The sequence below is a fragment of the Schistocerca cancellata genome, chromosome 4 (genome assembly GCF_023864275.1).
Source record: "Schistocerca cancellata isolate TAMUIC-IGC-003103 chromosome 4, iqSchCanc2.1, whole genome shotgun sequence".
NCBI lineage: Eukaryota > Metazoa > Arthropoda > Insecta > Orthoptera > Acrididae > Schistocerca > Schistocerca cancellata.
In genome coordinates, this window is record NC_064629.1 from 571,390,371 (window position 1) to 571,405,853 (window position 15,483).

Sequence of the window (15,483 nt, forward strand, 5' to 3'; positions counted from 1 at the left end):
AGATTTCATGATTTTTATTCCAAAGAGCTACAGGATCATTTTGGACAATTATAAAAATATGTAACAATTATTCAGGCTATTTATACAAATACAGCTATTTCAGAAATAATTTTGAACTTAAATTACCTTTGAAACTTGTTTTAAACGAATCGGTGTTTCACACATTAAGCACTGTAGGAAGAAACATTAAGAGATAAGTACGTTATGATGAAAGTAATAGCACTTTAACGGAATTTTCATTCGAGGGTATAAAGGTCACATAAATGTTTCTTGCTGAAACGTCCTGCAGGCCTGGAAAATCAGGCAAAAAAAAGATCTTTGTCGTGTTTCTTGATTTAATGAACATTGTCTCAAGAGATGCAACATTCCGTCGAGTAATGTGGGTTTCACGTGCAGTAAGCACATTTTGAAGTCGATTCAAATAAAGTACCCAATAGGATGGGAAACAGAATTTATCCCCTCAATAATAATCAGATCCAGATTATTATTAAAGATTTGAGCTGCAACCTTTCATTTCTGATTTCCAGAAGTCATAGGCGCTTCAAGCTGAAATAACTGTTTAACATTAATAACATGACAAAAAAATTGCCCCAATAATGGTACTATCATATTGTATTCAGCTAAGAACCTTTATTTAAACCATTATCATTTTAAGAATTATTATTGGGGCAATAGGGGGTTTAAATCAAACATCTTTACGACAACTTTTAGCACACTCTTCAACTAGACATTTAGGGTGAATAATCAGATCCTTAACAGTCAGAGAAAACATCTAGGAACTATACTTTATTATTTATTCATTATTAAGACTAATCATAGTCTTATTATTCAAGCAAATAAATTTATTCTTTATAAGTCAGATTTATTCAGCTAAAAACATAAAAACTGAAATTAAATTCATAATATTTTTATCTCTACTATCTCTAGGTGGTTTACCACTACTTCTTGGATTCCTACCAAAATGAATTGTAACACAATCATTAATAGAAAACAACATAACAACCATTATAACAACTGGAGACGAAAATATAGTAGAATAACCCGGAAAACAAATTCTTATATTCTGTATGAGCCCTGTTGCTTGATTTCATGCATTTGTTGCATGGGATTGATCTTTTGCTACAAAAAAAGACAAATCCCTGGGGCGAGAGACCAACGAATTTTAATTAGTTTGTCTCAGGCCTAGAGATGCGTATTTGCAGTAAGTTGTCAAAATTATTTTACATGTTCACAAATCGTAGAGTAGTTTTGTTAAGTTGTTTTACGTAATGGTATAAATTTGATTAACTTAATTACAAGGCTATTTAGAAGAAGAAAGCACGGAAAAACGATGCAGTTTCAGATCTGAAACTCTTGACGTCCGTAATAGCTACAGCGTGCGTCACAGCGCGGTTCCGATACCAACTTGATCGTCAAAGTGTGACGACACCAAGTCGTGCGCAGGCCTGTAGTCCAGGTGGTTTTGGACTGACTCACGCGCCAAAGCAAAAAGCGGGCGCCAAGCAGCATCCTTCTAATACAATGAGGCTTCCCCGTTAGCGACGCTAACTCGCTGGATCAATGAGGCGTTATACTCTGATTAAAATTACTTAGTGACTGACGTTCCAACGAGACGTGTGGAGAGGGCCAGCTGCCATCCAGTCGTAGTTCTTTCTCGAGCGTCACGTGCTGGCTTTTGGTTGTTTTGTAGGTAAGCGCCTTGTGGAGCGTGGCAGGCTCCACGCCGGCAACACTGCAATCTGTCAATCACAAAGTAATTGTAATCGGGAGTACAGGATTCGTTCGATCTGTCCGGGACAGGATTGGTATCTGTACCTTTACATCCCACCAATCAATATTTTCAAATTCCACTGTAATTTTATGGTGTTTTTTAAAACTCAGCCCTACGCAAAACACAATATATTTCTTTTTATGTAGGAAATATAAGACAAGTCTCCCAATTTAATGAAAAGAAGGAGAAGAAAAAACGAAGTTGCCCAAATATAACGTAAATATCCCAGTATCGAAATCTAGTCACGAATTGAAGTTACTCTAAATTTCACATTAATCGTCTGAATGTCAGTATCTTAAAAGACCACATACGTCGCATTCAACCATCCAACCAATTTACAATTCTTACAAAGTTTGTTTGCACATGACGTAAATTGTTTTAAAAAACCATCATATATTAAACCTTATTTACGAGAGTGTGATGAAATGTAATGCTACCAAATTTTTAATGTGAAAACATTTAAACTTTTTTAAAATAAAACAAATATTATTCACATTCTACGTCCTTATTCTTAATGTCTACGTATTTCTATCTCAACGTACTCACCCTGGATACGAACACATTTCTCGCAATGAGAGACCAGTTTGTTGATACCGTCGCTGTAGAATGTTTGACTTTCTCGACGGAGCCACAACCTTACGTCTGCTTGCATCGTTCCCTCAATATCAAAGTGAAGTCCTCGTACGTGTTCTGCAGGTTTTGGAAACTGATGAAAATCGGATGGGGCCAAGTAGGAGCTGAACGGAAAATGATAGATGAGAGCGTAGCCAAGACGTCGGATTGTTGCAGCTCTCGTGTATGTGGTCTGACATTGTCATGCTCAAGGAGGGGGTGCTCCGTGTGTGGACGATTTCTTCGAATTCGAAACTCGATTACAGCACCACCATAGCTACGTTACACATCGGCATGTTACACGCTATAATTCGGAGTCCTCTAACGGCAGAGGGCTGCAGATTTGCAGCCATGAAGAACAGAGATGTAGAATGTTAATAACATTTCTTTTACTTGAAAAGCCTTAACAGTTGTGTCACAAAAAATTCGAAGGCTTTACTTTTCAGCCCACCCTCGTAGTTTCAGCCCATTTCCAAATCTCTTGGATTATTGTTTATAAACCTGCATGAAAATAACACATGAAACACATATATCAAAATTCAAAAAGACCTTAGAGCTTGCAAAATTCAGAAAATGGCTCTGAGCACTATGGGACTTAACTTCTGAGGCCATCAGTCCCCTAGAACTTAGAACTACTTAAACCTAACTAACATAAGGACATCACACACATCCATGCCCGAGGCAAGATTCGAACCTGCGACCGTAGCGGTCGCGCGGTTCCAGGCTGTAGCGCCTAGAACAGCTCGGCCACCCCGGCCGGTAGCTTGGAAAAGTTTCACATCAATAGATTTTTTTTATATACAGAGACGTTAGTCTGTCACTAGGCAAGACAAGGCGGCTGTTTAAGGCGACAAGATTTTAGGGTCTGCAAAGGGCGGAAAGAATTAATTTCAAATCAAACAGCGAAGTAACTGAGCAAATGAGGAGGAAAAATGAAAAAGAGGAAAAATTAAAACACCAAATTGCTTTCAAAAGCATACAGAAGAGTTCCTTAATAAGTGTTTACTTATTCTTACGAAAGACAACACATTGCCTCTACCTACATGATACAAAAACAACCGCTACTGAGTCGCTACTGAGTACGAAAGGGAAACAAACATGTCCTTGGTTAGTCTCTGTCGAACGCTGGAGCGGGACACGTGCGCTGGCTTGGAATCATGTTGAGGCTTTTGAGACTTGATATGATACCTGCTTCAGTCCCTCTTTTTGTTTTTGTCTCTGCCGGCCATTTGTCAAGCTTCAGTTGTATTGAGTCCTTCTGCTGAAGTTTAGGTAGGTTCTGTACTTCTCTTTGAAAAAATCTAAAAGAAATAAAAGGTAAGTGCCGTTCATCATACCATTACATAAAAATGAGTTGGTGTCTGTCTGTAAATCTGTCTCTGAGTGTCTATGACTCGCAGCACGAGAAAAGAACTACATTGTCTTTTCTCAACCAAATTTGATGTATACGAAAATAATAACCGGGAAGAGAGTGTCATGACTTGTTTATCGGTGGGACATAATTATAAAAACCGTGTGCCCTGTGCTTGCGAGCCGCGCGGGTTTAGCCGAGCGGCCTGAGGCGCTGCAGTTGCAGTCATGAACTGTGTGGCTGATCCCGGCGGAGGTTCGAGTCCTCCCTCGGGCATGGGTGTGTGTGTTTGTCCTTAGGATAATTTAGGTTAAGTAGTGTGTAAGCTTAGGGACTGATGACCTTAGCAGTTAAGTCCCATAAGATTTCACACACACATGTGCTTGCGAGCCGTTGTCTCAGTATAATTTACATATTAGTGAATACTGCAATATCTATGTTGCGTATTACACTTTGCTGGCAGTTGAATTTACGCAAGTAACGTGTGAAAGGACATTTTCTGAACTAAAGGATATAGAGACCAAGCTTCGTGCATTGTTAGGACAAGGACTCTTGGAAACATTCGTAATCCTGAACATTGAAACAGATGTTATTAATAGCTTTGATGTTGTGTTTCGTGATAAAGTTATAACTGTGCCTGCCACATCACACAAAAATTTGACGAAGATGTTGGTTGGTTAGTCAAGTTTCAATAAAAATGACCAGGTGCGATGACATGATAGAAACAACTTCTATATAGTTTATATTTAATCATTAAATTACAATTCACCTTACAGTTTTAAATGAATTATTACTTGTATTAAAATAAGAATATCAGAAAATGTAAGAGCTCTTTTCTGCGTCAGCCCCGAAATTTAATTGCATGCTCTTTTCATCGGACAATTAATATTTTGAAACGCCCCTAAACATAAGAAATCCGTACTGAAATAAAAAATGATTAAAAGTTTAGTAGTAGATAGTGGTGGTGGAGTGAGGGGGGATATCGGGAAGACATGGTAGTAAAAAAGAGGAGGCGTCATTTTTCAGTTTTCGCTTAGGGAAGCAAAACGCCCAGCAACGGCCCTGCTGTTGTCTTCTAATGAACCTTATTTAGTACAACAGTTGAAAACAAACGCAAACTATAGACAAAATTTGACAATCTTAATTTTTTTAAAAAAAAGCTCAGTATTTCTGGAATGAAGTACAAGAAGAAACACCAAAAAATTCGTGAGTTTAGCAGTGCATGTTTCTTCAGTGAAAACTTTACCCACAAGGATACACTACGAGATTGTTTTGGGGCCGCACACCTGCAAATACTTCTCTGTTTGTGAGCTGCATATTCGATTTCCTTGTACACCGCTCGGTACTGTGCCCTGATCTGTTACTACAGAGCCGAGACAGCACACTGCTCCGCCCAGCTGATCGATGACGTCGGCCTCGCCCGGCTACGAGGCAGCCAACAGCTGGCACGGAGTCTCCCCTTTTTATTGATTTGCCTGGGAACTGCCTGAAGCTACGAACGCCGTTGTAGGCGATTGCCGCGCTCTGCTTGGCTGCCTGTTCGCCGCAATTTCTTCTTCTGCTTCATCTTCATATGCTGCTACTTGGTATAGTCGGGAAAACTTGGTATCCTGTCTACTGTCGTTTACTCAAAACATTTCACCCTTTTTCTCTTGCTCTAAACTGAGATTTGCGTTGTTTAACAGCCCCATCGATTTCATCTGAAGAAGGAAAGCAAAGAAGATTTCAGCGTTCCGTTCATGACGAGATCGTTAGAGAGCTTACATGAGTTCGGATGTGGTGTCACCGCCAGACACCACACTTGCTAGGTGGTAGCATTTAAATCGGCCGCGGTCCGTTAGTATACGTCGGACCCGCGTGTCGCCTCTATCAGTGATTGCAGACCGAGCGCCGCCACACGGCAGGTCTAGTCTAGAGAGACTCCCTAGCACTCGCCCCAGTTGTACAGCCAACTTTGCTAGCGATGGTTCACTGTCTACATACGCTCTCATTTGCAGGGACGACAGTTTAGCATAGCCTTCAGCTACGTCATTTGCTAAGACCTAGCAAGGCGCCATATTCAGTTACTATATGTCTTCTGAACAGATAATATTGTGAATCATGTACCGTCAAGAGCGACGTTCCTCATTAATGGATTAAAGTTAAGTATCAAACTAATTATGTCCGCTTTCTGAATTCTCATTCCTTGTCATGTTCCAGACCTCACGTCAGTATAGTTCCTCCCTCCTCACGCCAGCCTGCGTGAGCTAAAACACGTGCATTTCGGCCTCCACTCGTAACACGGTGTTAGCTCTTCTGCTAACACAACATCGGATATGGGGAGAATAGCGAACAAAATCACCCGTGTTCTTTTCAAAAGAGCTCACTGCCGCTATTTTCCTGAAATGGTTTCGGGAAGCCACGAAAATCGTAAATCTGGATATGTTCAAATGTGTGTGAAATCTTATGGGACTTAACTGCTAAGGTCATCAGTCCCTAAGCTTACACACTACTTAACCTAAATTATCCTAAGGACAAACACACACACCCATGACCGAGGGAGGAGCCGAACCTCCGCCGGGACCAGCCGCACAGTAAATCTGGATAGCTAGACGGAGATTTGACCCACTGTCCTTCCAAACACAAGTCCAGTACCGCAGAATACAATGTGAGAAACTGTACCAAAATCCCATAAAATTTTGCTCGTGCATACAAGCTATCACTGCCAATAAATGTGTTCACTTGTGGAAAAGTCAAGGTTAGATATACAAAATAGCAAAACAAAATCCGAAATGTTGAATTCTGCCTCGAAATGTTTCTTCACAAAGGAAAATCTAGGAACTTTGCTGTCATTCAATAGCGGTACTTCTGATAAAGTGAGTGACATAGTAATCGGTATTGGCATCTTAAATATTTAATTTTATTAAGGCTCCTTAACCCGAGGGTGTCCCTGTCAAGTTTTCTACAGAAGTGTGTCAGACTCGCGACCATGTAATATCCATAATCATCTGAAAAAAAGTCATATAAATACACGGAAATAAAATTGTGCAATGAATAGAAGTAGAATGACCAAATATGCTCAGTTGTATGTACCAGACTACGATTCATTGGGACATACACATTCTAAAGGCTAATGCCTTGTCGATACAACCGCTTTGTTTTGTCACTGGCTGTTCGTTTCAGTTCCACGTAATCGTTACACCCTACCCTCTTCTCGATTTGTTTCAGATATGTCACCATAGGTCATACTCTTCCTTTTTTTCCCAGCAATTTTCTGTTCAAGACAATTAATGACGAAAGTATTGTGTCTGATGACATGTACAGTCAATTTTTTTTCTCTCTTCCATTTCATTTAATAATTTTCTCTCTTCGTTGACTTCCTTTAAGACTTCCAGACTGGTTTTTCTTTCCAGCTAGCTCGTTGTTGTCATTTTTCACCATATCCACATTTCAGCTGCTTCGAGTCCACTCCTTTCCAGAGTCCAGCTTTCACTTACAAAGAACAGTGTTCTCTATACAAATGATTTTGCAAAGGATTTTCTGATATCTACATTCATCTGTATGCTGACTAAAACCTTTTTCTTAGCCATAAATGCCTCTTTAGCCAATTCACTTACATTAAGCATCTATTGTCTTCTGTGATTATACTACCGAAAAAACAAAATTACTTCACCTGACCGATTCTGACAACGTACATTTTTGTATTGTTTTTGTTTCTTCCATATTTTCCCGTGCTACCATTACTTTCGTTTTCCCTTTTTTCACTTTTAATTTCCCTGTTTTAAGCGTGTGTGATAGGAATTAAAGCATTCCCTCTTTAGTTTTTCAGAGTCTGCAACTACTACGATGTCATCAGCAAATCTAATACAATGTGTCCCTTCACCATAGACCTTTACTCGTACTCTTCTTTCTTCGCCTTCATGACCCGAATAGTTTCCTCAATGAACACATTAAATAAATACGGAACTAGGGGACGTTCCTGTCTAACTTGTTTTCTAATCCTGCCCTCTTCCTCTACCTTACAGCTGATTAATCATTCTTCTATACTTCCATTCCAGTCCTGTTTGCTTCATAGTTCTAGAGAGTAGGTGCCAGTGCAAATTGGTAGGTTGTTGGAAAGCTGACCAGGAGAGAAATTACAAATCACCTGTGCAGATCATACTTGAATATAACTCAAGTGCATGGGAACCATATCAGCTCGGACAGATAGGGGAGACGGCGCATGTACAAAGAAGGGCAGATGGAACGCTCACCAACTTGTTTACCTGGCGAGTGTGTGTAACGGTAAAGTAGGAAAATCTTAACTGGCAGACAGTCGAACAAAGACGTCGCAAACCTCATGCGAACCTGTTCAATAAATTCCAACAACCGACTTTTATGAGAGAAACCAAGAATATTCTTCAGGCCCTTGACAGTAAACCTATAGAGATCGATCTAATAAAAGTGGGTAACCACAGTTCGCACATAAGCGTTATTCTTTACACTCTCCATCTTTGAATGGAATGGGAAAATATATGGTAAAGTAAAATGTACGCTCATGGACTAGATATGGGGACTCTGGACACTTCGCTCACAGCTTTAGTTTCGCGTGCTGTATTTGTAGCACTGTCTGTTCCTTTCCGTTCTGCAGTGTGCCCAAAGTAATAACTTCTTTTTGCTTCGTGATTGCATAACAAATTAAGATGATAGATAAAACATTATTACACAAAATGAAGCTGAAGTGTGACAAATAAATTCCTCATGTGGCCATCATCGGGGTCGGCCACGACGTACCAGACTGCTCGCGAGCACGATGTGCGGGCGGCGTGTGGGCCAAGGCTCGCCCTGTCTCGGCTTCGCTCGATGCTTCTCGGAAGTTCTCGGTATAGCGCGACATTTCATTCAGCATTCCGGGGCGGCGTTTCTTGGTCAGCACGAAATGCTTCTTTCGATACATCACACGAGATAGAGAGTGCTTTTGGAGCTTGTCTCTAGTTAGCCTGGTAGTCTGAACACTCGCCCCATCTTGTCGGAAACAGAGGTTGGCGTTCTCCACACCCATCATTGCCGACATGTTAGTGTCAGAAACGTTAGTAGTGAGACAAAGTAGGTTCTGGAACAAATTTACACGCTTATCCAACTATTGTACATCGAGAGCCAATTAACAAACAAGTACAGGCCGCACCAAACCGATGTCAATGTTTCCTCCAGCAACAGCAGTCATCTTACTACCTCTTACACTACGATCCGAATTGTCGTTCCGTAGTCTCTAGGTGACATACCGACAGGATTTGCCATCACTCACCTCCTACATCGTCACTTCATAGTGGGTGGATCACACTCCCCTTAAAAATCAATGCAAACGAATTTGAACCTGTAATGTCCTTCTGCCTTAGCTCATCGACGTGTCCCTTCTTAGCGCTTGTGTTGTTTTCCTTAAGATTCCAGCAAATTGGTGTGACCTGTGCAACTTTCCAGTCTTCGGGTATAGATCTTTCGTCGAGCGAACGGTTGTATATGATTGTTAAGTATGGACTTCTTGTATCAGCAGACTCTGAAAGGAATCTAATTGGTATACAATCAGAAACTAACTGTTCGAAATAATTTTCAGAGTAAAATGGTTCAAATGGCTCTGAGCACTATCGGACTTAACATCTGAGGTCATCAGTCCCCCTAGAACTTAGAACTACTTAAACCTAACTAACCTAAGGACATCACACACATCCATGCCCGGGGCAGGATCCGAACCTGCGACGTAGCGGTCGCGCGGTTCCAGACTGAAGCGCGTAGAACCGCTCGGCCACACCAGCCGTCATTTTCAGAGTATGTGTTTAGTACAATTTCAGATGATGTTTTATGCGTACCTCCGGAATTAAACATGTATTTTCGCCAACATATAGAGGGTAAATTAAAGCCACTACCAACTATAATTGTATGAGTGATTTAAGTTGGTTCACTACTCGGAGGATATCTACTTCTACGTTACTCATGCTGGCAGCTGTTCTTGATTCGAATTCTGGAATATTTACTTCGTCTCCTTTGGTGAAGGAATTTCGGAAGGCTTTGTTCAGTAACTGCTTTGGCAGCACTGTCTTCGATAGCATCTCCATCGCTATAGCGCAGAGAAGACATTGATTGTGTCTTGCCACTAGCGTTCTTCAAATACGACCAGAATCTCTTTGGATTTCGAGACAAAGTTTCGTTGTGGAAACTATTATAAGCATCTCGCACTGAAGTACATGCTAAACTTCGAGCTTGTATAAAAGACCGCCAGTCTTGGAGATTTTGCGTCCGTTTAAATTTTTCGTGCTTTTTTCGTTGCTTATGCAACAGTATTCTGACCTGTTTTGTGTACCAAGGAGGATCAGTTCCGTTGTTTGTTAATTTATTTGGTATAATTCTCTCATTTGCCGCCGATACTATTTCTCTGAATTCAAACCACATATGGTCTACTCTTACGTTGTTTGGAAGGAGTGACGATTGTCTCTCAGGAAGGCATCAAGTGAAATTTTATTCGCTTTTTTTTTAATACGTATATTATTCGTTTATTTTTGGAGGATTTGGGGTCACAATATTCGTTCTCGCTACGAAAACCCTATATTCAATAATCCCTGTATCTGTTTTGGTGCTCGTTATTAGCTCAGGATTATTTGTTGCTAATAGGTCAAGTGTGTTTTCACAACCGTTTACTATTCGCGTGGGCTCATGAACTAACTGCTCGAAATAATTTTCAGAGTATGTGTTTAGCACAATTTCAGATGATGTTTTATGCGTATCTCCGGAATTAAACAAGTACTTTCGCCAACATATAGAGAATAATTAAAGCCACTACCACTACCATTACCCCCCATGAACCATGGACCTTGCCGTTGGTGGGGAGGCTTGCGTGCCTCAACGATACAGATAGACGTACCGTAGGTGCAACCACAACGGAGGGGTATCTGTTGAGAGGCCAGACAAACGTGTGGTTCCTGAAGAGGGACAGTAGCCTTTTCAGTAGTTGCAAGGGCAACAGTCTGGATGATTGACTGATCTGGCCTTGTAACATTAACCAAAACGCCCTTGCTGTGCTGGTACTGCGAACGGCTGAAAGCAAGGGGAAACTACAGCCGTAATTTTTCCCGAGGGCATGCAGCTTTACTGTATGATTAAATGATGATGGCGTCCTGTTGGGTAAAATATTCCGGAGGTAAAATAGTCCCCCATTCGGATCTCCGGGCGGGGACTACTCAGGAGGACGTCGTTATCAGGAGAAAGAAAACTGGCATTTTACGGATCGGAGCGTGGAATGTCAGATCCCTTAATCGGGCAGGTAGATTAGAAAATTTAAAAAGGGAAATGGATAGGTTAAAGTTAGATATAGCGGGAATTAGTGAAGTTCCGTGGCAGGAGGAACAACACTTCGGGTCAGGTGAATACAGGGTTATAAATACAAAATCAAATAGGGGTAATGCAGGAGTAGGTTTAATAATGAATAAAAAAATAGGAGTGCGGGTAAGCTACTACAAACAGCATAGTGAACGTATTATAGTGGCCAAGATAGACACAATGCCCATGCCTACTACAGTAATACAAGTTTATATGCCAACTAACTCTGCAGATAACGAAGAAATTGAAGAAATGTATGATGAGATAAAAGAAATTATCCAGGTAGTGAAGGGAGACGAAAATTTTATAGTCATGGGTGAGTGGAATTCAAGAGTAGGAAAAGGGAGAGAAGGAAACATAGTGGGTGAATATGGACTGGGGGTAAGAAATGAAAGAGGAAGCCGTCTGGTAGAATTTTGCACAGAGCATAACTTAATCGTAGCTAACACTTGGTTCAAGAATCATAAAAGAAGGCTGTATACATGGAAGAATCCTGGAGATACTAAAAGGTATCAGATAGATTATATAATGGTAAGACAGAGATTTAGGAACCAGGTTTTAAATTGTAAGACATTTCCAGGGGCAGATGTGGACTCTGACCACAATCTATTGGTTATGAACTGTAGATTAAAACTGAAGAAACTGCAAAAAGGTGGGAATTTAAGGAGATGGGACCTGGGTAAACTGACTAAACCAGAGGTTGTACAGAGTTTCAGGGAGAGCATAAGGGAACAATTGACAGCAATGGGTAGCTCTGAGGGATGAAGTAGTGAAGGCAGCAGAGGATCAAGTAGGTAAAAAGACGACGGCTAGTAGAAATCCTTGGATAACAGAAGAAATATTGAATTTAATTGATGAAAGGAGAAAATATAAAAATGCAGTAAATGAAGCAGGCAAAAAGGAATACAAACGTCTCAAAAATGGGATCGACAGGAAGTGCAAAATGGCTAAGCAGGCATGGCTAGACGACAAATGTAAGGATGTGGAGGCTTATCTCAATAGGGGTAAGATAGATACTGCCTACAGGAAAGTTAGAGAGACCTTTGGAGAAAAGAGAGCCACTTGTATGAATATCAAGAGCTCAGATGGAAACCCAGTTCTAAGCAAAGAAGGGAAAGCAGAAAGATGGAAGGAGTATATAGAGGGTCTATACAAGGGCGATGTACTTGAGGACAATATTATGGAAATGGAAGAGGATGTAGATGAAGATGAAATGGGAAATACGATACTGCGTGAAGAGTTGACAGAGCACTGAAAGACCTGAGTCGAAACAAGGCCCCGGGAGTAGACAACATTCCATTAGAACTACTGACGGCCTTGGGACAGCCAGTCCTGACAAAACTCTACCATCTGGTGAGCAAGATGTACGAGACAGGCGAAATACCCCCAGACTTCAAGAAAAATATAATAATTCCAATCCCAAAGAAAGCAGATGTTGACAGATGTGAAAATTACCGAACCATCAGTTAAATAAGTCACAGCTGCAAAATACTAACGCGAATTATTTACAGACGAATGGAAAAACTGGTAGAAGCCGACCTCGGGAAAGATCAGTTTGGATTCCGTAGAAATGTTGTGAACACGACTTATCTTGGAAGAAAGATTAAGGAAAGGCAAACCTACGTTTCTAGCATTTGTTGACTTAGAGAAAGCTTTTGACAATGCTGACTGGAATACTCTCTTTCAAATTCTAAAGGTGGCAGGGGTAAAATACAGGGAGCTAAAGGCTATTTACAATTTGTACAGAAAGCAGATGGCAGTTATAAGAGTCGAGGGGCATGAAAGGGGAGCAGTGGTTGGGAAGGGAGTGAGACAGGGTTGTAGCCTCTACCCGATGTTATTCAATCTGTATATTGAGCAAGCAGTAAAGGATACAAAAGAAAAATTGGGAGTAGGTATTAAAATCCAGGGAGAAGAAATAAGAACTCTGAGGTTCGCCGATGACATTGTAATTCTGTCACAGACAGAAAAGGACTTGGAAGAGCAGTTGAACGGAATGGATAGTGTCTTGAAAGGAGGATATAAGATGAACATCAACAAAAGCAAAACGAGGATAATGGAATGTAGTCGAATTAAGTCGGGTGATGCTGAGGGAATTAGATTAGGAAATGAGACACTTAAAGTAGTAAAGGAGTTTTGCTATTTGGGGAGCAAAATAACTGATGATGGTCGAAGTAGAGAGGATATAATGTAGACTGGCAATGGCAAGGAAAACGTTTCTGAAGAAGAGAAATTTGTTAACATCGAGTATAGATTTAAGTGTTAGGAAGTCGTTTCTGAAAGTATTTGTTTGGAGTGTAGCCATGTATAGAAGTGAAACGTGGACAATAAATAGTCTGGACAAGAAGAAAATAGAAGCTTTCGAAATGTGGTGCTACAGAAGAATGTTGAAGATTAGATGGGTAGATCACGTAAGTAATGAGGAGGTACTGAATAGGATTGGGGAGAAGAGAAATTTGTGGCACAACTTGACTAGAAGAAGGGATCGGTTGGTAGGATATGTCCTAAGGCATCAAGGGGTCACAAATTTATCATTGGACGGCAGCGTGGAGGGTTTAAATCGTAGAGGGAGACCAAGAGATGAATACACTAAGCAGATTCAGAAGGATGTAGGTTGCAGTAGGTACTGGGAGGTGAAGGAGCTTGCACAGGATAGAGTAGAATGGAGAGCTGCATCAAACCAGTCTCAGGACTGAAGACCACAATAACAACAACACTAACTATAATTGTATGAGTCGGGTACATGTTTGAAGTCAGACTCAAGTTTTCTTGAACCTTTCAGCAATTGTATTATCGGAATTGGGAGGTCGGTAAAAGGAGCCAATTATTATTTTATTCCAGTTGCCAAAATGACCTCTGCCAATACTAACTCACATGAACTATCTACTTCAATTTCACGACAAGCTAAATTACGAGCGATTCCCAGAAAGTAATGCGCCGCATTTTTTCCTCAATAATACTTAATTGAACATAATGAGAATCACACGCCCCAGAGGAAGGTGTTTTATCTACACACTCAATTTTTCCACGTAATCTCCATCCCATTATATGGCCTTCCTCCAGCGCAAAACAAGGGTGTGTGTGCCCTGTCGGTACCAATCCGTGTCCTGGTGGCAGAGCCGGCGCTTCACTGTGTGAATCACCTCCTCGTCGTCCTTAAAATGTCTTCTCAAGTCGTCATGCGTCTGTCGTCGCGAATGACAACATCAGCTCGCTGTAACATGTCAGATGTGACAGCCCTGGATGGTCTCCCCGACCGCTGCAAATCGTGGAGATCCGCCGAACCGCCTTCTGATGACCTCACCCTCCATGCCCAGGGACTAATTTTACTTCTTTCGACAGCAGATGCTCCATAGACTTTGCACAAGCGTTTGTGAATATTCCCTACAGTTTCTTTCTCTGCACTGAGAAATTCAATGAAGCACTTTGCTTGTAACGTGCATCAACTACAGACGCCATTTTGAAACTGTCTTGGAGGTGCCGCGTGGTCTGAGGTGCCTTGTCACGGTCCGCACGGCTCCCCTCGTCGGAAGGTCGAGACCTCCATCGGGCGATGGTGTGTGTGTGTCGTCCTTAGCGTAAGTTAGTTTACGTTAGCTTAAGTAGTGCGTAAGCTTATGGACCGATGACCTCAGCAGTTTGGTGCCATAAGACCTTACCACAAATTTCTAAATTAGTCCTGGAGACACGCTATCTGTCGGAACTGACGGAAACTTGGCACGCTCACTCAGGGACTTCAAGTACTCCATACGTGTCGTTTTGCATTCATAGCGCTGTTTGTCTAAAATGTAACTGCGCCATTTCCAGAGCATAGATACCGAGGGCGACCGCTCACACACACTGGACCATCCACCACACCACCATCACAAGTGCCCACTGTTCTACTGAAAATATTCATGTCTTTTATTTCTTATCGTTCCATTTCCTAGTGAGGGCATAGTAGCATCCGTCAAAACCACTACTACTACTACTAATAATAAGCATGACTGACATGGGAAGTGTGATTGACAATACGTATGGTTCTGACTTACAGAGACATCTAAAATTCATTAAATTCTGAATAGGCAGAACAGCAGTCTCCTGACATCATTCTAGTTGGCTTATAAGTAACTCGAGCAGTGGATGTACACAGACGATGCCTTTGTAAGACATCAGAATGGTGTAGAAGGAAGCACTTTTATCATTTTAAAGTTAGTTACTATACTTTTTGGGTAGGAAACATAAAGGGTGGTTGTATGTCTGACGTTGGACAGATATATCCTGTATTAGAGTATTAAGAGCATTACATTCCGCATAGCTAATATTTTGGAAACCATATGGCTTTAACAATATATCATTTTTAGCTGCAGAACCGTGTAGCCATGGGAGTGTGTGTTTATGCTTTACTATCATTTCTCTCATGCCGGTACCTTCCTGGTACTGA